General features: G+C 39.1%; 1 protein-coding gene and 1 long non-coding RNA gene across 33 annotated transcripts in view; both read right to left on the reverse strand.

Annotated features, from left to right (window-relative positions):
- Nucleotides 1-27,470, reverse strand: part of SPIDR (scaffold protein involved in DNA repair) — a 315,912-nt gene that overhangs the window by 243,625 nt on the left and 44,817 nt on the right. The window lies entirely within an intron of this gene.
- LOC146403905 (uncharacterized) lies at nt 24,715-25,716 on the reverse strand. Its single transcript, XR_014843881.1, has 2 exons — nt 25,622-25,716; nt 24,715-24,775 (listed from the first exon to the last, which is right to left on the reverse strand). It is a non-coding gene; the product is annotated as an uncharacterized LOC146403905 (long non-coding RNA).

The following is a 27,470-nucleotide window of genomic DNA, read 5'->3' on the forward strand; positions in this document are numbered from 1 at the left end:
CACAGCCTCAAGTATATAACTTTCAAGTCCAATAATTCCTCCTAACAAATCATTAAATCTGGGGATGGTCTTAGGTACTCCAGATGCAGAGTTTATAGGATTTTATTAATTTTAACACACTCTCCATCATTTGAGTAGAGAGATAGAAAGCAATCTACATAATCCTAGTATTCAGGTATGGCTGGATATAACCTTTGGATATTGTATATTCAAATCTTAGAGAAATATCAGGCCCCACTCATGCAAACCATTTAAGATTAGATAATTAAGATTTTAAATCAAATCACCATCTAGAACAGGGTCTGGCAAATTTTCCTGTAAATGACCATATACAGTAAGTACCTTAGTCTCTGAAGGCCATATATGTCTTTCGCAAATACTCAACTCTGCCATTGCAACATGAGAACTGCCACAGACAACAACATCAACTGGTTCCAACAAAATCTCTTTTGCCAAGACAGATAAGGGGCTTGATGCAGCCTGCAGCTACAGTTTGCCAATCCCATTCCAGAACAACTGAGCTTCAATAAAAACAATTTTTCTCAATTTCCTTACTAGGTAAAGAAAAGTACAGGTTAAAAAATAATAAAACAAAAAAGTAAACAAAGGAGAATATCAAAATTCTTTTCTTTTTTTGTTTAATTTAATTAACTAATTTTATTTATTTATTTATTTTTGTCTTTTTGTTATTTCTTTGGGCCACTCCCGCAGCACATGGAGGTTCCCAGGCTAGGGGTCCAATCGGAGCTGTAGCCACTGGCCTATGCCAGAGCCACAGCAACGCGGGATCTGAGCCGCGTCTGCAACCTACACCACAGGTCACGGCAACGCCGGATCATTAACCCACTGAACAAGGGCAGGGACCGAACCTGCAACCTCATGGTTCCTAGTCGGATTCGTTAACCACTGTGCCACGACGGGAACTCCTCAAAATTCTTTTCTGATGAGAAATTTCAACATACCTTAGTGTGATATAATAAAAGTAAAATTCCAATCACATAATTATAAATTTTAAAATTCAACTTAGTATTTGCTGATATCCATTTGATCTCAGTACAACACCATCAGAAGCTATGAAGAGAAAATCCAAGCGTAAGTTGGCTCACTGGCACTGGGTACCCCTAGAACTGGCTGACATATCCCTACACTGGTTTTCTATTGCTTTGTAACAAATACCATAAACTTGGCAGCTTAAGACAACATACATTTACTAGCTCACAGCTCTGTTGTCCAAACTTTCTCCAGGCAAACAGAGTCCAGGCATGGGAGGCTGACTTCTCAGAGTCTCCCAAGGGTAAATTAAGGTGCTGACTGGCTGCTTCTCTTTTGGAGCTCAAGGCCCTCTTCCCACCTCACCTGGCTGTGAAAGGTTCATTTTCTTGCAGTTGTCAGGCTGAGGTCCCTGCTTTCTTGCTGGGAGACAGCTGGGAGCTGCTCTTAACCTACATAACTTTCCACATAGCCTCCTCCATCTCCAAAGCCAGCAACGGCAATGGATAATTTTATTCCTGTGGGATCCTCATACAACTGCTTGCAACTGATTCTTTTTTTTTTTTTTTTTTTTTTTTTTTTTGTCTTTTTGCTATTTCTTGGGCCGCCCCTGCGGCATATGGAGGTTCCCAGGCTAGGGGTCCAATCGGAGCTGTAGCCACCAGCCTACGCCAGAGCCACAGCAACGCGGGATCCGAGCCACATCTGCAACCTACACCACAGCTCACTGCAACGCCGGATCGTTAACCCACTGAGCAAGGGCAGGGACCGAATCCGCAACCTCATGGTTCCTAGTCGGATTCGTTAACCACTGCGCCACGACGGGAACTCTGCAACTGATTCTTACAATCAAAGCTTAAAACATTTAATTTACCCAATAACTAGATTGAGTATTGCTCAACGAATATGTTGAAGTATGCCTGACAAAATTAAAGCCCCTAAAAATCACTGAGAGGTTTTGAAAAGAGTATTTTAAATAGAAAGGATCCTACCCTAACATTTAAGATGACAGATTTCTGGACTTAATCCAACTTCTGAGACACTGGACCAGCATTAACACGAATCTTAAGCATATAGGTAACACATGACTATGAAGTCAAACCAAAAAAAGCTTTTCTATCATGCTATGTTCTTAATCACACTCGTAAGAGCCCCAAATCTATATAAATTCCTTCCTTCATCATCCACAACTTGTTGATTTAATGAAAACTATCCTAAAAGAAACTGAACAAAACAGGAAATTTCTAACTTAAGAATGTAAAACAATTAGAGCTATTTTCTTCAAGATCTTGATTAAAAAAATTTTTTTTGTTTTCTTATTAGCTATTAAGTCTTAATCCATTTTACCAAGACAAAAAAGAAAGGAAAAAAAAATTTCTAAACTAGACAAAGCAAAATAAGAGAATTACATGCCCTGAGAACTTTCTACCAGTTTTGGCTACAAATCTACCTGGCTATAACTATTAAAGCTAGGTGTTGCTGGAGTTCCCGTCGTGGTGCAGTGAAAACGAATCTGACTAGGAACCACAAGGTTGTGGGTTCGATCCCTGGCCTTGCTCAGTGGGTTAAGGATCTAGCATTGCTGTGAGCTGCGGTGTAGGCTGCAGACACGGCTTGGTGTTGCTGTGGCTCTGGTGTAGGCCAGCAGCTACAGCTCCGATTAGACCCCTAGCCTGGGAACCTCCATATGCTGTGGGTGAGGCATTAAAGGACAAAAAGACAAAAAACAAAAAATAAAGTTAGGTGTGGTTATCAACCATACTTTAATAAATAAATAAAAAGGGGATTACAAACTTAAAAAAAAAAAGATCAGGTGCTATTGTTGAAATGGCCTTTCTTGTCTTCTTGATTTAATTAGGTATAATTGAAAGCTGAGTTGTCCAGAACAAATCAGAAGATTAAATCTCAGCTAAAAATGAGGATAGAATCTAAAACTAAACTGTCGCAAAGAGGCCCAAGGTAGAGACAAACAGGAAAATAACCTCTTTTTGTTAGACAGCTATAAAGAAAAGGAAAACAAAAGAGAACCTAAATAGACATTTTAGACTTCAAAGTTGCATAAGAAAGGAAAAACAATTAAACAATTCAGAAACATATTCACAATAGGACAGTTTATATTTTTGTTTTCTAGGTAACAAAGTTTAATTGCTTAGAATAGATAGTCTTCACTTTAGAAGTTTATATGGACAAATAATGATATACCTAAAACAAAATACAGTAACTGGTTTTAATAGAACTGATTTCTATTATGCTATTTTAAATTCTAGGGAAATACCAGGTTTATCTACTTTATTTTTTTCTTCTGAAATCCCTTTTGATTGACTTCCTCCACATCTGTCCCTAATCCTATTTTTAAAATTTCCGAGATGGACCAGAGAAAAAAGACGGTTTAGTAGAAACCACTACCACACCTAAAATGAGTAAAACAAATTAAAAGAACACAGGTCAAGAACAGCTCAACTTCTATTAAAAGAAAAAAAGAGGGGTTCTTGTTGTGGTTCAGTGATAAAGAACCCAACTATCATCCATGAAGACGTGGGTTCGATCCCTAGCCTTACTCAGTGGGTGAAAGGATCCAGCGTTGCTGTGAGCTGTGGTGTAGGTCACAGACTTGGCTCAGATCCCGAGTTGCTGTGGCTGTGGCATAAGCAGGCAGCTGTAGCTCTGATTCAACCCCTAGCCTGGGAACTTCCAAGTGCCATGGGTGCAGCCCTAAAAGATCAAAAGAAAAAAACCCACAATACTAACACATACACACATAGCTGACAGCAGGCTTCATAGGTAAACCTCAGGCATGAGCACTTTCTACAACTTATTTCTCCTAGGCCTGTGCCCCTGGACACTTATTAATATCAGACGACTGCTAACTTTCACGCTTTTAAATTAGAAATTTTAAAAAATGGAACTTAAACCAGAATACTACATTTTAATACAACCAAATATTGACATAAATTCAGCAAAAATTTTAAATAACGGTAATTTGGGCCCATCACAAAAATCCCCCCTTAATTCGCAAATTAATCAAAATGACTTATTTAGGATCTACTCAAAAATCACTGAATCGATCTGGCTAGAGCACATATTTAAGAAGCCCATGTAACAAAAAGCCTTAACTTCTCTTCTCAGAAAAAGAAAAAATCCCAACTAAATTACTGCCAAATTTTAAACCTGGAAATCTCAAATGCTTTGAATGCATTTCCCCTTAAGACTATCCAAAACCAAGCTAATTATTAATGTGTACCAACTCCTATGTCCAATTTTCTCATACCAAAGCGTGAAAATTTTCTGGATTAGAAATGTTTAATTGTGAAAGTGGTTCTATATCTTCTCTATTGTAATTAAAGCTGCAAAGAATATAGGGGTGCATGCATATATGTTTTCAAAATAGTGGTTTTGGGGTTTTTTTTTTCCAAATAAATAGTTCTTTTGTTTCATGTGTTGAAAACTATAAGACATTGATTAAAAAAAGTTGAGGATGACACAGATGGACAGATATACCATGCTAATGGATTGGGAGAAATAATATTGTCAAAATGACCATGCTACTCAAGGCAAAACAACCCCTACCAAAAAACCAATGGCACTTTTCGCAGAACTAGAACAAGTAATTTGAAATTTATATAGGAACATAAAAGACCCTGAATAGCCAAAATAATTTTAAGAAAGAACAACAAAACAGGAGATACTGTGCTCCCTGATTCTAATCTATCCTACAAGGCTACAGTAATCCAAACAGCATGGTACTGATACAAAAAAAAAAAGACACAGAGATCAGAGGACAGATTAGTATCTTTGTTTTCTTCAGGTAAATACTCAGAAGTGAATTGCTGGATTGCACAGTAGTTCTACTTTTAACTTTCTGAGGAAACTCCATACTGTATTCCACAAGGACTACACTAAGTTACAATTCCCACCAACTGTGCACAAGGGTTCTCTTTTCTGAACATTCCTCACCACTACTCGTCATTTATTTCCTTTTTAATAACAGCCATTCTGACATGAGTGAGAATGTATCTACTGAGGTTTAATAGTAATGATGAGCATCTTTTCATGTGTCTTGGCCATTATATGTCTTCTTCGGAAAACTATCCATCTATACAGATTCGAAAGTCACTTTTTTAATCATTTTTTTTTAAGGTTGCATTATATAAGTTATTTGTATATTTTGGATATTACCCCTTATCACATACATGTTTGCAAATGTCTTTTCCCATTCAGTAGGCTGCCTTTTCGTTTTGATGATATTTTCCTTTACTGTGAAAAAGCTTCTCAGTTTGATGGAGTCCCATCTGTTTATTTTTGCATTTGTTTCCTTTGTCTGATGAGACAGATCCAAAAAACACTCCTAAGATTATAAAGTAAAAACAGCATACTGCCTATGTTTATTTCTAGCTTTATAGTTTCAGGTCTTACATCTAAGTCTTCAATCCAATTTGAGTTTATTTTTGTATACTGTGTAAAAAAATTGTCTAGTATGATGCTTTCACATATAGCTGTCCAGTTTTCCCAACATTAATTACTGAAGAGGTTGTCTTTTTTTGTTTGTTTTTGTCTTTTTAGAGCTGTACCCACTATGGAAGTTCCCAGGCTAGGGGTCAAATCAGAGCTGCAGCTGCCAGTCTATACCACAACCAGAACAACATGGGATCTAAGGCGTGTCTGCAACCTACACCACAGCTCATAGCAATGCCAGAACCCTTAACACAGTGAGCAAGTCTAATGACTGAACCATGACCTCCTGGATACTAGTTGGGTTTGTTACCACTGAGCTAAAATGGGAACTCCGAAGAGGTTGTCTCTTTTCCATTGTATATTCTTGCCTCTTTTGCCATAGCTTGGTTGACCACATAAGATAGGGTTCATTTCTGGGGTCTTTATCGTATCCATGTATCCACATGACAATTTATATGCCAGTACCATGCTGTTTTGACTAATGTCACTTTGTAGTATAGTTAATTTTATTCCAAGGTATTTTATTCTTTTAAATGCAGTTGTATTAAACGGGATCATTTTCTTAAATTCTCTTTCTGCTACTTTGTCTTAGAGTATAGAAATGAAACACATTTCTACATATTAATTTGTATCCTGCAACTTTACTACATTTATTAGTTCTAACAGTTTACCAGTGGTATCTTCAGGATTTTCTTTTTTTTTTTTTTTTTTTTTTTTTGTCTTTTGTCTTTTTGTCGTCGTTGTTGTTGTTGTTGCTGCTATTTCTTGGGCCGCTCCCACGGCATATGGAGGTTCCCAGGCTAGGGGTCGAATCGGAGCTGTAGCCACCGGCCTACGCCAGAGCCACAGCAACGCGGGATCTGAGCCGCGTCTGCAACCTATACCACAGCTCACGGCAATGCCGGATCGTTAACCCACTGAGCAAGGGCAGGGACCGAACCCGCAGCCTCATGGTTCCTAGTCGGATTCATTAACCACTGCGCCACGACGGGAACTGTAGGATTTTCTATATATAGTATCATGTCATGTTTCCTGATGTAATAAGCTTTTATCACTATAAACTTCCTTCTTAGAACTACTTTTGGAGTTCCTATCGTGGCTCATTGGTTAACGAACCCAACTAGTATCCATGAGGACACAGGTTCAATCCCTGTCCTCACTCAGTGGGTTAAGGATCCAGCATTGCTATGAACTGTGGCACAGGTTGCAAACACGGCTCAGATCCCAAGTTGCTGTGGCTGTGGTGTAGGAGAGTGGTTACAGCTCTAATTAGACCCCTAGCCTGGGAACCTCCATGTGCCACAGGTGCAGCCCTAAAAAGACAAAACACAAAACAAAATGAAAAAACCAAAACAAACAAAAAACCTGCTTTCACTGCATCTCATAGATTTGGGATCATTGTATTTCTGTTTTCATTAGTCTCCAGGTATTTTTTTAATTTCCTCTTTGGTTTCTTCAGTGACCCACCAGTTGTTTAGTAGCATGGTGTTTAGCCTCCACAAACACAAAGCTTTTGTCTTTTCTAGTTTTTTTCCTATAGTTGATTTTTTAGTCTCATATCATTGTGCTTGCTAAAGATTCATGACATGATTTCAAACTTCTTCAATTTATTGAGACTTCTTTTGTGGCGACACATCTTATCTATCCTGGAGAGTGTTCCATGTGCACCTGAAGAGTGTGTATTCTGCTGCTTTGGGACAGAATGTTTTATCTCTCTCTCTCACACACACAAAGTCCATCTGATCTAATGTGTCATTTAAGGCCAGCATTTTCTTATTTTCTCTCTAGATGAACTGTCCTTTTCATTTTTTTTTTTTTTTTTTTTTTTGGTCTTTTCTAGGGCTGCTCCTGCAGCATATGGAGATTCCTAGGCTAGGGGTCTAATCGGAGCTGTAGCCACTGGCCTACACCAGAGCCACAGCAACTCGGGATCTGAGCCGTGTCTGCAACCTATGCCACAGCTCACGGCAATGCCGGATCCTTAACCCACTGAGCAAGGCCAGGGATCAAACCCGCAACCTCATGGTTCCTAGTCAGATTCGTTAACCACTGTGCCACGATGGGAACTCCGAACTGTCCTTTGATTTAATTGGAGTATTAAAGTCCCCTACTATAACTGAGTTACTGATGATTTCTCCCTTTATGTCCACTGTCACTTGCTTTTTGTATTTAGGTACCCCTATGCTGAGTACATATGTATTTACAATTGTTATATCTTCTTTTTGGATTGACCCTTTTATTATTATACAATGTCCTTTTTTGTCTCTTGTTATAGTCTTTGTTTAAAGTCTGTTTTGTATGATACAGATATTGTTACCTCAGTGTTCTTTTTTTTTCCTTTTTGCAAAGAATATCTTTTTTATCCAATTTTAGTCTCTCTGTGCCTTTAGATTTGGAACAAGTATCTTGTAGGGAGCATATAAATGTGTCTTATTTTTTTTTTAAATCCATTCATCCACTCTATGCCATTTAACTTAAGTATTTACATTTAAAGTAATTATGGATAGGTATACTTAGTGCTTAACTGTTTACAGGTTGTTTTATAGTTCTCTTTTGGTTCCTTTCTTCTTTTGCTCTTTACCCTGTGATTTGATTATGACTATCTTCACTGTTACACTGGCATTCTTTTCTCTTTTTTGTGTATCTATTATAGATCTTTAGGTTTTGGTTATTGTGAGGTTCATATATAGCTATATAAACATACATGTGTTTGTGTGTGTGTATGATCATTTTTAGTTCATGATCTTTTAAGTTTAAACACACTCTATCTCCCCAACACATTTAATGTTCCTGACAGAGTTTACATCTTTATGTTTTACATATCCCTTACCTACTTATTTTGGAAATAGATGACTGTACTACTTTTGTCTTTTAACCTTCTCACTAGCTTTATAAAGAGGCCGACCTACTACTTTGCCTTTACTCATGAAACTTTTTTCCTTTGGAAATTTTCATATTTTTAGTTGGCTGTGGTCTTTCCTTTGCTTAGAGAAGTCTCTAACATTTCCTGTAAATCTGGTTTTGTGGTGAATTCTGTCAGCTTATGAACAGCCTGCTGAATTCTACTTGTCTACTCTTTATCTTTCCTTCAAATCTGAATGAAAGCCTTGCCAGGTAGAGAAACCTTTTCTTTTTTTCATCTATACATTGTTAATTTTTATTTTTTAAATTTTATTGAAGTATAGTTGATTTATGATGTTGTATTAATTTTTACTCTACAGCAAACTGATTCAGTTATGTACATACACTTATCTATTCTTTTTCAGATTCTTTTCCCATATAGGTTACCACAGAATACTGAGTAGAGTTCCCCATATTATAGTATTTTTGTTTGTCAGGAGTTTTCCCTTGACCACTTTGAATATTGTGCCACTCCCCTCTGGCCTGCAAATTTATGCCGAAAACTCAGCTTATAGCCTTATGGGAATTCCCTTGTACATAATTAGCTGCTTTTTACTTGTTGCTTTTAATTATCTCTACCTTTTTAAATGTTTTAACAAATCTCAGATTGTAGTTTTTAAGGAGTGTGTAATCAGTAGAGCCAATGCTGCTGATAAATCATGTGGAATGAGTATGCCTTAGGATTGAAACTTTGCAGTATTGGGGAGTGGTACCATGCACAGGGATAGAAGCTTGAAAGAAGGTAGAGGAGAGACATTAGAGACAGAAACTTTAAGACACATCTCAAGGAGTTTACATAAGAGTTAGGGAATGAGGCAGAAGGTGCAAGGTAAATGCATTCAAAAACAGTGTGAGGCATTCTTGTTGTGGCTCGGCAGGTTAAGAACCCAACTAGCATCCCTGAGGATTCAGGTTCAATCTCTGGCCTCGCTCAGTGGGTTAAGGATCTGGCATTGCCACAAGCTGCAGTGCAGGTCACAAACATGGCTTGGATTTGGCATTGATGTGGATTGGCTGTGGCTGTAGTTGCAGCTCCGATTTGACCCCTAGTCCAAGAACTTCCATATGCTGCAGGTGCAGCCCTAAAAAGAGAAAAAAAAAAAAGGAATGGTGTGAGTTTTGTTTTGATAGGTAAAGAACTTTCCCTGTCTTTTGCAAACATAAATAAAAAGCAAACAGTTTGTCATTCAAGGCCTTCATGATCTTGATTCCCTACCCTTTTATTGCTCTTCTGTAAAAAAGCCTAACTCAGCTACACCAAAATTTCTGAATTTTCCCCAGAATGCTGTTTTTCTTTTTTTTCTTTCTTTTTTAAATAACTATCTTACCTAGAATGCCCTTCCTCCTTCTTTTCTACCTGGCAAACTCCTTCAATGCTAAAGACTTTGTTTAAAGCATCAATCATCTGTGAAGCCCTTCTCCCTACTCCCAACCTTCTATGAGTGAATTTCATAGTAAGCACCCACATATTCACCTTCTAGAGTCTACCATTAGTATTTCCCATGTTTGCCTTACGTATGTCTACTATACAGTTCTTCCGAACGCACAAAGAAAGAACTGTATAGTAGTTTGCTGTTTGCCTCCACTACTTAGTGTACCCATTCCTATTCCTGAATTTCTATGCACTATTTGTATACATGTCTGTCTGTACTTGAGACTATCAACTTGAAAGCCTAATCTGGTTTTTGTATACATGGCTCCAAGAGTATAGATGACATAGAAAAATTCCCCGTAAGACAGAATATGAAATAAATAAATTCTAATCACATAACTCAGTGAAAACTTCTCTTTATCTGATCTCTAAATTACAGTAACAGAAAAAAATTTTTTTCCACAATATACCTTTCCCATATATGTTGGGAGCCCTAGGTGCAATTGTTCCATCTAAAGAGCAACAAAGGGGACATAAACTTTGTATCACTTCTGCAGTTGACAGAGAAGGAAACTAAAGAGATTCCTTATGCTTTGGGAGGAGAGCAAACATTTCTTTCTGTATTAGATCACACACACACACACACACACCCACACACACACCCACACACACACACCCTCCAGGTGACCACAACAAAATTTATAGATACTACTCATGTGATAGGTTAACCACTTCTGTTCGACCCCATTGTTGCAGCTAGGAAACCACCTCTTCAGGAGATAATCATGAAATCAGTTCCTATGCAGAGATGAGATTAACAGAATACAACAGACCTTAAGTGTAGAGAACAGGAGAGAATGGAAGATAAATGAATGGAGATTACTTTCTATTCTATTAAAAGAAACGATTTTCATATAATGGTGGGGGGGTAGAGGTGGTGTACATAACATATCTTAAAAAATAAAAACAGACAAACCAGAAGAGTCACTGTTAAAAATGAGTGAATTTAATATGACTATAGGAAAAAAGCCTTGAACAACAGAATCCTTTTCAGACTATGGTGAAAGTATTTTCTTTCCACATGTATTTTGTTCCCCAGATGATTAGACTCTTAAATATACCCTAGAAAAGAAGTTCTTTCTACAAAGCATCCCCTTCATAACTGCCTATCATGACACAGCAACCAAGAAACACAGAGCTTGCACTGGGGATAGTCAACTGGTGACTTCCTGCTAGACTTTCTCAACTCATAAGATGATGAAATTGCTTGGTGTTGCAATGCAGTTATGGCTTTGGGTGAAAACACAGGGCATTCAAGACAGAAGTGGCCAAAGACAATGGTGCCCAGTAGGAAGTTGTTCCTACAAAGGAAATTGCAGTTTCTAAGATGAAGAGGAAGTCAAGAGGGAGAATTAAGTGTCTTAAGAACTTGAGATAATACTGAAGAAACTATTTGTGGTCTCAAATATAGTTAAAACCTTATGTAGTGTATTCAGGTTATCATTTGAAACTGTGAATGCAGCTTAGGGTACAGCTTGCCCACAGAAGTCAAATCATGTCTTCATTAAGTGTCTGTTAGCAGCTGCTGTTCTCCTTCTCTATTCTTTGCAGAAAGCTTTTCTAGAAAAATGTCTGATGATAATATTGAGTAAAAGGGACATAGGAAGACCATTCTCACTCATCTGCTCCTACACAGTAAAAATCTTAGTTACATTCCTCTTCATTTTATGAGGCCCTGTACTGCCCTCTTCATATACAAACCCTTCCACAATGAGCTTTTAGTTTCTGTAATAAATGGTAAATTCTAGGGTTTGCATATTTCCATTTGCCCATAATATGTATCCTAGTCACAACGAATACATTACTAGTCGGTTCCTTAGCATTAAATGAATTAACCCAAACTATCATTTTTAGTTCAACACAACTTTCGTAATAAGGTCTAAGGAACCTCTGGCATAAGTTGTTTCTATCTCCCTCATCTATAGATAATAGAAACTCAAGAGAAACTTCATATCCCACCCACTTATCTCTCTTTTTTATTTTTTATTATGCCCGGAATTTTTTCCTGATGCTTATAAATATTCACAGAGCAGACTTATTCCACTATTAAGCAAGAAACAGCATTGCATATATGATTTTAGTCAACAATAGGCTTTATAAACATTTAAGAGTGGAATTAACAAGAAGGGGACTATTAACAGCTTTTCATAAAAGACCACATGGACTTTCTTTCCTGTGTCTGCAAAGTGGGTGTGACCATGTCAATTTCCTTGCTATTAAGAGTAGTAGCACATGCACCTATGCAAGATTATGTGAGGCACCAAGGATGTGCTTTTTATTCTATTTTCTGAAATCTTGTTTTGGTACTATTTTACTCTAAACAATCTCTAGACACCTTTTTGATGTCTCAACTGCTTCTGACTCTGTTAACAACCACTGAGATCATCCTCCTACCATTTCTAATTTGGCTTTTGAATCACTGTGTTTTCATGACCGCTGGCTTCCTTTCTCACCTTCATTCACTTAACAAACACTGCTGAATACCAAGCACTCTGTTCAATGCTGTTGCACAAACACTGAGACGATGCAGGCTAGCTGTAGACAGGGAATTACGTGTTACAACAGAGTGCATTACATGCTAATGGAAAGAGGAAGGGCTAAGTGCTACAGGGAGTGTAAGGGCAGGAAGCCAGACCCAGGGGTGTGTCCCCAGAGGGAGGGACAGTGAAGATGGCCCTGTGAATATGTTAGAACACCAGCAGCAGAACTTCTTGCCATTTTTAAAACATATTCCCACTGTCTTAAACATGTGAGTATACATAATACATTACCTATACCCTTCGAATGCTGTCCATGAGCTTTATGTTAGTTTTCTATTATGTGTAACAAGTGCCTAAAAACTCAGGGGACTATAGCTGCGCTGGCTTATTAAGTAGTTCTGTAGGCCAAAAGTCTTGTACATTTCAACTGAGTCCTCTGCTCAGGGTATCACAAAGCTGAAATCGAAGTACTGGTTGGGTTTAGTCCTCCCAGTTCTGGAGGCTATGGAGAAAAATCTGATTCTAAGGTCATTCTTGTTGCTAGAATTCCGCTCCTTTTTGCTTTATGACTGAAGTCTCCATTTCCTTGCTGGCTGTCAGCCAGGGTCTACTCTGAGCTCCCCTAGATGCTGCCACATTTCTTGCCCTGTGGCCTCTGCCAACTGTGAGCCAGCAATATTACATAAATCCCTCTCCTGTTTCCAATTCTGACTTCCTCGGTCTCTGACCTCTAGAGCCAGATTTAAAAGGCTCATGGGATCACATCAGGCTCACTGAGAAGCAACTCTTATCTTCAAGCCCATTATGCTATATAACAGAAACTAATCATGGGAGCAATCAGGTGCCATCCTAGTCACAGCCTCAGGGACTATACAAGGTATAGCAGGGAGTGGGGATGTTGGTCATTCTAGAAGTCTACCTACCAAAATTTACAAAGTAAACACAAAAACTAGGTATCAAAATACTTGTCATCAAGGAAGAATTTTATGGCACTGATTAGAAACAGGGTACTTGGGAAGTTCCCTGGCAGCTCAGAGGGTTAGGGATCTGGCCTTGTCGCTGCTGTGGCACAGGTTCACTCTGTGGCCTGGGAAGGAAGGAAGGAAGGAAGGAGAAAAGGAAAGAAAAGAAAAGGAAAGGAAAGGAAAGAAAGAAATAGGATATTTGGGTTTGCTCTAGATACGGATTTTATTTTTCAATTCTAAGATTGCAAAAACCAAAAAAATTACAGACAACTATCAAATCTATGTCTCCTGCTTTTTTATCCTTAATTTACTCTTTACAAATGCCTGAGATATTTATATTTGAAATATCAACTTCACATAATAAAACTGAACTAATAAATAACCTTTTCCTTTAGAGTTACTCCTTTCTGAGATTTCCATTACACCCATAGGCAGCCAGGACTCGAGAGTATCAGCCTCAGCATGGTTATTTTATCTTTTACTCTATGTTCTCTTTGACATCAAGCCAAACTGAAACTAATTCATCATAAATCTTAATACTTTCCCCTCTCTCCATTTTTAAGCAACTTTGTATCTAGAATAGGGTCATGAGAAACAAGGTCTCCAAACCTGATGTCCCCTCCCTGTAATTTTTTCTTCTCCTCTGTCCATGAACAAACTGGCCCCACCCCACACATCTCAGTAAAGTCCCCACCCCCCCTCTCAGCTCACTCAGCAACCCCACGGGGGAACAAGAGCAGCTCTTGTCCCAATCACAGCTATCAGAGCACCTCATCCCAGCACCCAAGGCCAACACTCAGCATTCTCTGGACCCCAAACTCATACTTTGAGCCCCATAATCACCTCTACACCACAGAGTCAGTTTCCTGGACACCTCACCTTCTAGTCCCACCTCTGGCTCTGCACACTCCTCTCAGGCAGACATACCTTGGCCTTGAGGGGTCAGATCCAAAAAGGTTTTTCTGATTACTCTCACCACCATCCGCCTCAAGGTCCTCTGCACCTATACTGCCTGGTATTAGCCTTATCTTGCTCTGGCTCCTATCACTGTTTAACAGGTGCACTCTACAAAGCATACCTCTCCCCCCTATCAAGATGGTTGTCTGTGTGTGTATTTACTCTTCTATATCCCTCAGCATCTTATGCAGCATACACAAGAAATAAAAGAATTACTCCCTCCCCTCCACAATCCAATCTACATTTCCAGTCCTAACTTTTCAGCTGTTTTCATAATCTCTATTTCTCCTTGCCTGGAAGTACAGCGTCTTTAGAATAGAGGTTAATACAGTAGGCCATCGACTCTGGTCTCTACAGGACTGAAATAACAGCATAATTAACAGTCTGGAGTTGCATACAAGTCAATTTATTTATATTTTTTGTCTTTTTGCTATTTCTCGGGCCGCTCCTGCGGTATATGGAGGTTCCCAGGCTAGGGGTCAAATCAGAGCTGTAGCCACCGGCCTATGCCAGAGCCACAGCAACATGGGATCTGAGCCACATCTGCAGCCTACACCCCAGCTCACAGCAACGCCGGATCATTAACCCACTGAGCAAGGGAAGGGACCGAACCCGCAACCTCATGGTTCCTAGTCGGATTCGTTAATCACTGCACCACCACGGGAACTCCAAGTCAATTTATTTAATGTTTAAATTAAATAATATTTAAGACTCTTCAAATAGGAGTAACAGGAAAACAGATTCTAGGAAAATAAACTACTTCTTTTAGATACTAAGGACACATAGCAAAAGAAGTGTTAGAGAGAGTAATAGAACTTGGAAAATGTGCATGAATGTGCAAAACTGCACATACATAAGGGCTGTTTTATTTCATAAGTAAAAGATATGAAACAATTTGAAAGTTCACCCACAGGGGACAGCTAAATGGGTGAGGGTATCACCATGTGCTGGGCCACTGCACCTCAGTGGTAAAAAGGAGACTTCCAAGTCACCACAAAAAGATCTGGGAACATTAAATGTGCACTTTGAGCACACAGCTGTGTGTCAAGTATGCTGTCATTTGTCTAAAAGGGCCAGAGGATAGGAGTTCCAGTTGTGGCTCAATGGTTAAAGAATCTGACTAGGAACCATGAGGTTGCAGGTTCCATCCCTGGCCTTGCTCAGTGGGTTAAGGATCCGGCGTTGCTGTCAGCTGTGGTGGTCATAGAAGAGGCTCCGATCTGGTGTTGCTGTGGCTCTGGTGTAGGCTGGAGGCTACAGCTCCGATTAGACCCCTAGCCTGGGAACCTCCATATGCTGTGGATGTGGCCCTAGAAAAAGACAGAAAAGGGTTAGAGGATAGATCTTCATATACATTTATAGCTCTGGAAGAATTTAATAACAATGTTTGCCCGTGGGGGAAGGAGTCTTTGGGAATGAGGCAGCTTCCATCCTTGCTTATTGTGTGTGGAATGTGTGAGCCTGGTACTTAAAGAGGCCAGGCAGAGCTACTTCTGCAAGTGTGGATATGGAGCAGACTCATCCATGGCTTGTTATAAAGCTCAGTGCCCCAGAAGAAGCTTGATGCCTCGAGAAATAATGCATATACATCTTTACCATTACATTTATGTCTTTCTTCTCTGGAAGAAGAAAAGTTACAGAGGTAACATTCATGGACTTCTTCTTCTGCTATAGGTGCTGCGCTGTACATAGCACAGACACATACAGGAACAGTCACAGACTGTCTGTAAGGGCAAGCAGGTGGAACCTGCATACAAGAGGCTGCCCACCCCTTAATTCTGCCATTTGAGACAACATGGATTGGAGCTTCAGGCCATTATTAATGCTACAGAGAAAGACAAGTATTACATGGTATCACTTACATGCAGAATCTAAACAAGCCAAACTTATAAAGGCAGAGTAAAGTGGGAGTTACCAGGGGCTGGGGAGTAGGGGGACAGAGCAGATATTGTGGAAGGGTACAAACTACAGTATGTAGTAAATAAGCCCTCAAGATCTAATGCACAGCATAGTGCATACAGGCAACAATACTGCATTTTCATCATCAAGCCTGCTTAGAGACTAAAAGTTAACAATTCCAACCACTAAGAAGAAATGATTTATATTTAACAAGACAGAGATACTAATTATCGCCACAATGGCAATCATATTGCAATGCATAAAGGTATCAAATTAACATGTTGTACACCTTAAATTTACAGTGTTATGTGTTCACTATTTTTCAATTAAAAACTTTATCAATTAAAAAATTAATCTGCTACCTGCCTAAGTGTATGCAGAGAAAGCCTGGAAACTTACCTGAGACCTGAGTAGTTATGGATCCAAGACAAGCTCTGACCATAAATTCAAAGAAAAAAGCCAAATTATTAAAGACGGAGCTACATTTTAATAAACATTGTTGGATTATGATTCCTGCTTTACCATAAAGGCCACTGAAAAGACTGTGAGAAACAAAGGTATTTTAAAAATCCAAATCATAGTCTCTAAGATCCGTTACAACCGAAAGAAAGCAAATGGACACTGGATGTTTCCCAAATGAGAATTCTCTATTTGAACTAAAGAGAAACTAGGGCTTGCCAACTGGTAATTAAATGACTGAGCAGACCTAACCAGCTAGCGGAGTTGGTCCCCTCATCCAGGAGCAGGCTCTATACCTCATGTGAAAGAAGAACAAAATCTGCTTTGAAATTATAGGATCAAAAACATTGCTTGACAGATGTTAACTAGACTTATGGTGATCATTTTGCAATATATACAAGTATCAAGTCATTATGTCGTATACCTGGAACTGATATAATGTTATATATCAATTACACATTATTTTAAAAAAGAAAAACAAAGAACCAAAACAGGGCTTGAAACCACAGCCAGGGTTCTTCTGACAGCTTTTGGCCCCGATTAGGCCAAATGTGACAGCAATGCGTCTTCAAGTGAGGCCTAAGCTCCAGAGCCAAGGACCAGGAACACCTGGTATAAGTAACCTTGGCTTGATGGCCAAGAGGTCAGACGCCATAAAAGAGTTGGAAAGAGGCTGAAATCTATTTCAAGTCTATACAGGCTTAAATGCGACCATTTACTGTTTGGGCAAAATGTGTGATACATTCACACAATGAACCAAATGTTTTATTTCATAAGAATAATGCTTTTATAAAAGCAATAAATAAGCTCAGAACGCTTATTCCCCTTTCTCCATGTTCTCTTTTGAAACAATGACAAAAGCATATTTAGAACAGATTCCTACCTTCAAATGAATGCAGTAGATTCTCTATAGGCATTTCAGCCACCCTGCTCTAAGTCCCCAAAACAGCTTGCAGAACTGTGCTGGGAGAGAATGATTTTCCTTAACCTCTAGAGAGGGAAGAAGAGAGACGGGGAGGAAGGGGGAAGGGAGGAAAAGAGGTGGAGAGGGAGAGGACAGAAAACTACCCAACAGCACGCTGGCAGCAGACACCCACACTCTCCTGACTAAATGGGAGCTCAGTGGCCCCCATACTGAATTGAACCACAAAGCATGTTTCTGCTCTTAACAGCAAAATCAGAAAGTATCATTTCAATAACATGAATAACTCTCTATAACATTTCCATACACACGGAAAGGAGTCATCCAACAAGCTACCTTTTTAGAGAGATCACTGCCAAAGGTTGGGGTAGGGAACAAGAAGGGGAACTAAGAGACTGAAGAGTTTGAAATATTCTTCCTCCTAAATAAAAAATTTTAAAAAGAGCTATAATTTTTATGCCTCTTAATTCTCTCAGAAATACTTTTGCCTCAAGATTTAGCCTATGGATCACCCCTGGAGCTTACTGTAACATGACCTCTGACAAGCACACTGCTTTGTCAGTTCACTAGGTAGAGAAGGGGACAAGACTGACTATTTGAGGTGATGCTGGCCATAAAAAAGGAACGTGAGCAAAGACGGGAGGAAGGTGCATGAATTCTTCCTATGATGTCTTATTTCTCAGGCTCTACAGATGGGTGTCCATGATTTTTTCTCTTTCTATTTTTGTGTACCTAATCTATTTCACTTTTTTTTTTAATAGAGAGGAAGACACAATGTATATATTTCAGAAATAGTAGAAATCTAATGTGGCTGACATGTAAAGGAGTGCAGTCAAAGAACAGCAGGAGGAAATGCTTATGGTGGGACTTGGCACACACATCAGCACAGGTGAGATGTGCCCCAGGCAGCCTTGCAGACCACAAGGCACAGAGGAAGAGCCCCAGTCCGACTCCCATGGGTAGCTCTGCAATAGCATTCTGAATAGAAGATTCTTATCCCACTGCACAGCACAATCACTGTGGGCCTTTAAAAATGATGCAAGTGGTTCTGTCAGCACCATGTAAGACAGGTGGGCAACCTACATCAAAGTCTCTCATTTCTGGGGCAGCAAGGCAGACCTCTACCACACCAACCTCAAAAGAACGTGCACTGCCACCTGCCCTGCTCCATGCACATACACACGCACACAGCACTCCACCTCACAGCCGTTAAGACTCGCACTTCTTCACTGTCCACCAATATGTTTTCCTGGGGCCTCTCCAGCTACCCCAAGGCCTAGACCTCAGATTGTCATGAGATATAAAGCATACAGAACCCCTGAACTGGACAACTAGAGCAAAGCACAGTCTAGGAGTACCAGCCATGCCCCTGCTAATGGTCTTCACCAAGGCACTGCTCTTTCAGATCATATTAAGACAACCTAGTAAAATCTGCCCTCAGGCTAGTGCTCCTGCCCCTGCCTGCATTCAGGGGCCCTGGGTTCCTGACCTCCCCAAACATGCTAGCTCCAACGCTGCTCTCCTACAGGACATTTCGGCTCCTCCGACTGGCTCTCCATCACAGCAACTCCCAAATCACAGAATACCTGCAGAGCTCATGAACACAGGATGGCTTTGCCCCACCTCCTGATTTTAATTCAGTGGTTTGTGGTAGGCCCAAGAATTTGCATTTCTAATCCGGCATTGCCCTGAGCTGTGGTGTAGGTTGCAGACGCAGCTAGGATCCCGAGTTGCTGTGGCTCTGGTGTAGGCCGGCAGCTGTAGCTCCGATTAGACCCCTAGCCTGGGAACCTCCGGATGTCGAGAGAGCGGCCCTAGAAAAGACAAAAAAAAAAAAAAAAAAAAAAAAAGAATTTGCATTTCTAACAAGTTTCCAACTGGTGCTCTGCTGCTGGCTGGAGGGCCACTGTTCTACATAGTCCTCACATCTGAATAACTGGTTTCGATTCCTGTCCACCTGATACAGCCTTATGTAGCCCAAACTTCTAACCTCTCCTGGGACAGCAGACTCCCTAACTATGCTCAGGGGGTTGTAGCCCCCACCCAGGCCCTTCCTGAGAGCCACAGTGTGTCAAAGATCCACTAACAAGGATAATGTATACTCATCTTATCTCTTCCTTCCTAATGGGCAGATGGATAGAAGGCACTCAGTACAATATATAATGAACCGAATTATTAATAAAATGATTTATTGCCATGATAAATCCACAAAGTGCTTTACCATTTACAAATCTATTTCATTCTATATGTTGCCTCACTAGAAACTGACAACAATCTTTAACAGTAACTATTACTGTCTATATTTTAGGGGTGATAAAGCTGAAGTCAGGGCAGTTTTGAAGCTACCCAAGATCACAGCACTTTAGATACCTTTAGATACCTCCTTTTACATAACTGTGGTTATTTAATCCATTTATCAGATCTTTTTTTTTTTTTTTACAGTTTCATCAGCATCACTCATCACTTATTTTCAATATTAAAAAGCACAACAGCATTCAAGGAAGGTATGAAAAAAGTATGTGAATACTCATCAGAAACACTAAATAAATGCTGAATCAGAGTCCCATCCTACCATGACTGCAAACAGCACCAAAGCAGTGTTTGTGGTCTGGCAGTTCCAAAGACAAGGCTAATGGGCCCCACAAGTTACTTTAAAGCACAGAAGGCAGATTGGCAGCCAGTGAAGTTTTTGGTTTTGCTTTTTGCATTACACAGTTTTTTACTCTTTACTTTTATTTTTCTTTGAACTGGTTGCCTATATGTAGAAATTAGGCAATTTCACATACAGATTTAGATTGACAGCTTCTCTTGAAATTGAGGGGCCTGGCAATGCCAGAATCAAATACTTGCAAGGCAACAGCTGGCCAGAGCTTACTAAGGAATCCTGTGCTTGGCCAGGCCCTCTGGGCCCTGATGGTTTGTACCACTTGCCTGGTCCACAAGCATTCAAGGGTCTTCTGCCCTAGGGCTTGTTCTTACACAGATGGATTACACAAACAAGGTGAGGAGAATACATTTCTCCAGGCTCAATGAATTACAATTTGAGAGTGGTACCATTTGGCTACTTTGGGACTAAAGAGAAATAACCAGCCACACAGCAATGATTCTTATTTCCTGTTTTCTGAGAAAGTCAGTCTCTCCATTTCTATAAAAAGAATATTCCAGCCTCTTTCAAACAGTTTTACATACATGCATTCACACATATGATTCAGTAGGAAAGCCAATCCTGATCACATTGTTATGGCTTGTTGTTACAAGGATCCATTTTTCAGAGTAAGAATAAAGCCAGTGTTACATTCAAAATGAGAACTACCATTCACAACATACTCTTGAGACACACAAAAAATATACGCAAAACACACACATACAAAATGACTGTGCTTTCTTCAGAGATAGGATGCCCTCTACCCTAAATTGTAGGACAAATGCAATAGGGCATAATGTCAAGTGACTGAAATCTCAAGTTTGGAGTTCCTGTTGTGGCACAGCGGAAACAAATCCGACTAGGAACCATGAGGTTTCGAGTTCAACCCCTGGCCTCGCTCAGTGTGTTATGGATGCAGCGTTGCCATGAGCTGTGGTATAGGTCACAGATGCGGCTCAGATCTGACGTTGCTATGGTTGTGGTGCAGACAGGGAGCTGTAGCTCCAATTAGACCCCTAGCCCGGGAACCTCCATATGCCGCAGGTACAGCCCTAAAAAGCAGAAAAAAAAAAAAAAAAAGAAAAAGAAAGAAAAGTTAAGACATATAATCACCATCCTGTATTTGCCAACTCTCGTTTCCACTTGGCCTCTGTGGGTACAGCCAAGAAGGACGGCTGTCTCAGGTCCTTTGTGTGATCTGATATATAGAACTGGGACCTGGGACTCCCAAACAAGCAGAGGCCTTGACTGCAGTGCTTTTCAAAAGAGAACTTCTGTCAACATTTAGGATTAACTGTGTTCCAAGCCAATGACAACAGAACTCTACTAAAAAATCTATTCAAGGAAATCGGTCTGAGACCACTATGCCGCATTCTCATCACCAGATATCTATAAAATAGTCACACTAAGAGTTAAGTGTCTTAAAGTGAAAATAAGTTAAAAAAAATGCTAATTCTAACTACCCCAAGTTAGAGAGATTACAGAAAAGTTATTGTGATTATGAGTTAATGATGCAGAGAAAACTCAAAAAGGGGTATATGTGTGTGTGTATGTGTATGTATCATACATCCTAACTTCTTAAATGTTAATAATGATGAGCAGGACTAAAACCCATAAAAAAGAAAGGAACATATAACATGAAAATAAAATCTTTAAAATTTTCCTACTGAAAATACAATGGTCAGAAAGTGCTCTTGAACTGAGAAATTCCTAGGAGACAATCTAAGCCATTCCACGTTCAGAGACAATTACAGAGAGAACAAATGTGAATGTATTTAATCATTTTCTCTTCACAAGCCTGCTGTGGGGTAGATATAAGGAAATCTTAGCCTAAAATCTTAATCTTTTTTTCATTTTTAAGATTTTTGGTCTCTTTTGGGCCGCACTCGCAGCACATGGAAGGTCCCAGGCTAGGGGTCGAATCAGAGTTGTAGCCACTGGCCTATGCCACAGCCACAGCCAATGCCAGTTCTGAGCTGTGTCCACGACCTATACCACAGCTCATGGCAATGCCTGAGCTTTAATTACTGAGCAAGGCCAGGTATCAAACCTGTGTCCTCATGGTTACTACTCAGATTGGTTTCTGCTGAGCCAAAACAGGAACTCCCTTAAATCTTAAAGTAAGAAAGTCTGTGTGAGGTCCTGTCTCCTCCCACCACAGAAAAACAGGCCAAACTGTGCAGTGAACGTACACTGCAAATCTATCACTTTTTACATACTTACCTGTGGAAAAAATACAATAATCTCTCAATATTTCTTTCTTTTTTGTGTGTGTGTCTTTTTTTGCCTTTTCTAGGGCTGCACCTGTGGCATATGGATGTTCCCAGGCTAGGGTTCTAATGGGAGCTATAGACGCCAGCCTACGCCACAGCCACAGCAATGCAGGATCCGAGTTGCGTCTGTGACCTACACCACAGCTCACAGCAACGCCAGATGGTTAACCCACTGAGCAAGGGCAGGGATTGAACCCGCAACCTCATGGTTCCTAGTCAGATTTGTTAACCACTGAGCCATGACGGGAATTCCTCAGTATTTCTTTCTTTAAAATTAAAAAAAAAAAAAAAAAAAAAGGGAGTTCCCATGGTAGCACAGTGGAAATGAATCCGACTAGTACCCATGAGGATGCAGGTTTGATCCCTAGCCTCGCTCAGTGGGTTGGGGATCCAGCACTGCCATGAGCTGTGGTGTTGGTCACAGATACACCTCAAACCCCACATTGCTGTGGCTGTGGCGTAGGATGGCAGCTATAGCTCCAATTTGACCTCTAGCATGGGAACTTCCAAATGCTGTAGGTGTGGCCCTAAAAAAGCAAAAAAAATTTTTTTTAATTAAAAAAAACAAGTCTGCCCAAATCCCAGTTTACCTGTTAATATAATCTGATAAATAAGGACAGCAATTCTTACTGGGGTAAGGAACAGAGACCATCAGAATAAAATACATGTAAGCCACATACATTTTAGTGAGCAAATACTCATAAATCCATGGAATCACAGGTAAGCATGTTTACATTTAATGCTCTCTAACATCATTTACTGATCTTCAAGCAGCTTTAAAACCTTATAATTTCAGCACATAAGAAATCTTTCCTTTCTTTCTCATCTCTTCCTATTTTCTTCCCCAATTTTTTTTCAGAACTCCAAATTCTGTATTTCATATTTCTTTCTTATAAGTGAAAAACAAAACAAAAGCACATATTTTTAGAAATGAGTCTGAGGCTCTTTGTGTTTTCCACTTTAGAAATTCAGCTGAATAAAAGAACCAGAAATCATATGGTGAGAAAAACAAATGTTATCTTGCTCCATCATACCACGAAAAGAATGTAACCTATAATCAAAGTGAAATGAAGGAAAAAAGAAGAGAAAGGAAAGAAGTCTGACTTAAGCAAATGTCCTCATTCACGAAGACCCTGGCCCTTAAGAAACTTCATTCTAGTTGGGGAGAAAGGCAGATAAGGCAATGACTATTGGGAGCTACGACAAAGGGCACAATGGAAGCAGGAAGAATGCTATGGTGGTGTAATTCCCAAACCTTAACTTTCAACTAACACTACAGCATGCCTCTTGAGCAGAAGGGGAAGTAAGCAGTATATTCCTTTCAACATTTAACAATATAAGGCATTCTGAGAAATTTACATATATCCAATCTACTTTAAAAATACTTAATATTGGAGTTCCCATCCAGGCACAGCAGAAATGAATCCGACTAGAAACCATGAGGTTGCGGGTTCCATCCCTGGCCTTGCTCAGTGGGTTAAGGATCTGGCATTGCCGTGAGCTGTGGTATAGGTCACAGATGTGGCTTGGATCCAGCGTTGCTGTGGCGTAGGCCGGCAGCTGTAGCTCCGATGAGAATCCTAGCCTGGGAACCTCAAAAAAAAAAAAAAAAAAAAAAACCTTAATATCATTCAAAGGTCCTTGGTAAAGTGATAAATTAGTATTTTTGCCAAGATTTGATGGGAAAAAAATTTCTTCTGTTCAAGCTTTATTGAAAGCCCAGCCAAAATAACCCATGCAGAAAAATACCCCAAAGAAATGTTTATATTATAGCTTTTGATAACATGTTTGGTTTTAAATCCTTAATATTAAGTCTATAAAAGCACTTTTGTGACTTATTTGCTTCATTTGATTATTTTTTATGATATGAAATAGATTCCCAGACCTAAATACCCATCATCACAAGTCTGACCTGTAACATGACCGTTACCCATTAACTGACCAGGCTGTTAGTACTTGGTGAGCAGCTGAGGACAAGGCATCAAATTCCAGAAAGGCATTAATGAATAAGACAGTGATTGATCACAAAAAAAGAAATATTACTGGACTTTAGCCAAAAAAAATCACATATTAATACAGACACCAATACAAGCCTTCTTTAAAACTTTTATCAGTATCAACACAAACTTAATCAGCTTAAACACTGCAATGAATAGGGAAAAATGTTATCTTCTGCAATGAATAGGGAAAAACATATCTTACCTTATAACTAGTGAGCTATAAGATATGGTTGCTCATTTACATATATGCAAATTTAGTATTTTTAGAAAAATTTATTTACACATGTATAATTTTCAGGCAAAACTGATCCAACCTTTAGCTTTATTCATACTTACTGCATTTTTTTTTTTTTTTTTACTTACTGCATTTTTAATACAACAGAGGCAATACATTTCTGTAACTGGAAAACAAAGATGGTAAGTGAGGAAAAAACCAAGACCCTAAGAAAGAACCATTCATTCCAACGCATGAAAGGATGAATAAAAGCCTTAAAGATGGATATATCTTGACAGTCTTTTTCTTACTTCTAATTGATCTTTTCTAGCTTTAATTTGCATATGTGACTGAGAGAAGCACTTTCTGACTACTGTGTGTTTTCTTCAGTGGTATAAAGCAATACAGCACATAACACCAGAGTGCATGTAGTGCCTACTAGATTCTCCTCTGGCATGGTTCAGAGAGCAGTGAAATTTTACCAATTCAGGCGTGGAGAGTCAACAAGCAGGCAAGGTGACATCAAAAGCAATGTTTGTATATGAAGCCATAAAAACTATATTCTTGAAAGACAAAAGTATTAATAATCTTATTTAAAACAATTAATTCTCCAGACCCACCTAACATGACAAGACAAGAGGAGTGTTTCTCACTCAGTTCAGAACCTACACTGAAACTCATCTGAATGAACTTGACCCTGGGTGGCAGCAAGCCAGAAATCTTCGTCACTGAATGACTTAACAGAACACTGTGTTCTTGGCACAAGCACAAGAAAAGGTGTTGAAATTCATGCTAAAAAGAATCTCAGCTTTCATTTTAAATAAGTTTTTTAAATATGATGATAAAAGATACTTTATATAAGGACTTTTCACTGTTTGGTATATTTTTAAATCAGGTAATTTTTTTACTCCTACTCCATCTGGTTCACTTTCAATACTTCCTGGAACAATCAAGAAAATCCCCCTTCCCCGGTCCCCAGCACTGTGATTCCCTGCTCTGGCCCTCCCCTGTACCTCCTCCTCTAAGGATATACCTGGAAAATTCCAATGTGCCCTGCACTGGCACGGTAGGGAGGGACAGCAAGTAAAGCCAGAAACAATGTATTGACTCACTTCCGCAGAGAGCCCTGGAGAAAAATGTGGGCCATAGATTAGTCCTCTCACGCAATGCAGTTAGAACAGGCAAGAGGTAGTAAAGTTATGTCATTCTCATACAGGTTACGTTAACTTATCCACAAAGCTAAGATGCAAATGAGAAGGCAAGGAAAACACAATTTAGCAGAGTCTATTTACTTTCTTCGAGAAAAAAAAGACACTAGTCTTTTCTCTTAGTTTTTGCCATCCTCTTCTCCCACTCCAGAAATGCCATCCTTGGTATAACACTAGGGTAGCTCATCCTCATGAACTACTGCATTTACAATCCTTCCTACTCTGGGGGAAACCCACACAAGTCCTAGAGTGCTCAGAGTGAACAAGATTCAAACAACAAATATTCTGCAGTCTACACCGGCAGAAATTGACAACGAAACGACAGATGTTTGTTTACTCACCCTTAAACCCTTTAAGTTTTAGTCTTAATTCTTTACTTAGCCTTAATTCTTTTTCAGATTTCTCATATCAGCACATATTCAATGTCTAGGTCAAAGCAAACAGGCATATAAAGCCTCTAACTCTGATACTGACACTGTTGTGCCTAGACTCCAGAAAAAGACCGAACCACATAGTCAAAGGATTGTTCTCAACACAGTAAAATGTTAAGGATTCTTTTAAAATTATACTTTAAAACTTACCCCTTCAAAAGTATAGTCATCTGTTCATAATTATTTCAAGTTATGTTTAAGATAAGTTTTAAGTAATATTAACAAGGAGGTCAAAGGAAAAGAATTTAAATATATATGGTTTACCTTCAAATAAAAGCTTTTTTCATTCAATTACGATTTGCTCACATGAATGTTAAAACTAATCTAGTTAGAACGAGTAAGAGGTAAGTAAAGTGATGTCGTTCTTAACACCAACTGATAACTAAGGATATATGGACCAAAACTGAGTCTACAAATAGGTCTAGGCTTACAATTTTGCTATAATTAAAGTCATCTCTATTGTGTATTTCTAAGACACTTAACCAACAAATAAAAAGTCTGTTCATTTTATTAATGTTATGTAAAATATCATTTATATTATACATCATTTTCTAGAAGGATATATACTTTCTTATGGTGTTCCACAGTATTACATAAAGCACTTCAACAATTTACACCTTGGCATAAAAATTATGAAAATTCTATGTAAAGATCACCTGATAATCCTTGAGAAACTATCCCACCTACACAAAATGACAGAGATGACCTTTGAGGGTATGTGTGTCTATGACTATATACCTATCTATGAAGGCAGTGCTTACAAAACATACATGAATATAAAGATAATGGCAACTTCAATTAAAAGAAGAGTTGTAAATGTCAGGAGTATTTTTTTAACTTTCCATTTTGATACAATTTTAGACATATAGAAGAGCTACAAAAATAATATGTAGTTTCTAAGGGGTCTTCCCTCAGCTTTCCCTAATGTTAACCTTTTACATAACCATGGTACAACTGGGAAAACAAAAACTAACATAGAAACAAATACTATTAAACTAAAAGCTTTAGTCAAATCCCTCCAATTTTTCTGTTTTAGGACCCAATCCAGGATCTCACATGGCATTTAACTGTCATAATCTCCCGATTCTCTTCCCATCTGTGATGGTTCCTCTTTCCTCATCTTTCAAAGTTGGCACCTTTGAGAAGTACTGTTGAGGTACTTTGTAGAATGTCTCTCAATGTGGACTTGTGTAATATTTTCTCATGATTAGATAGAGGTCAGGACTTCATGGTGGTGTGCCCT

The sequence above is a fragment of the Sus scrofa genome, chromosome 4 (genome assembly GCF_054392235.1).
Source record: "Sus scrofa isolate SSC_HxYL_T2T_F1_AM1 chromosome 4, Sscrofa_HxYL_maternal_Yorkshire_Landrace_v2.0, whole genome shotgun sequence".
In the NCBI taxonomy this organism is placed as follows: domain Eukaryota; kingdom Metazoa; phylum Chordata; class Mammalia; order Artiodactyla; family Suidae; genus Sus; species Sus scrofa.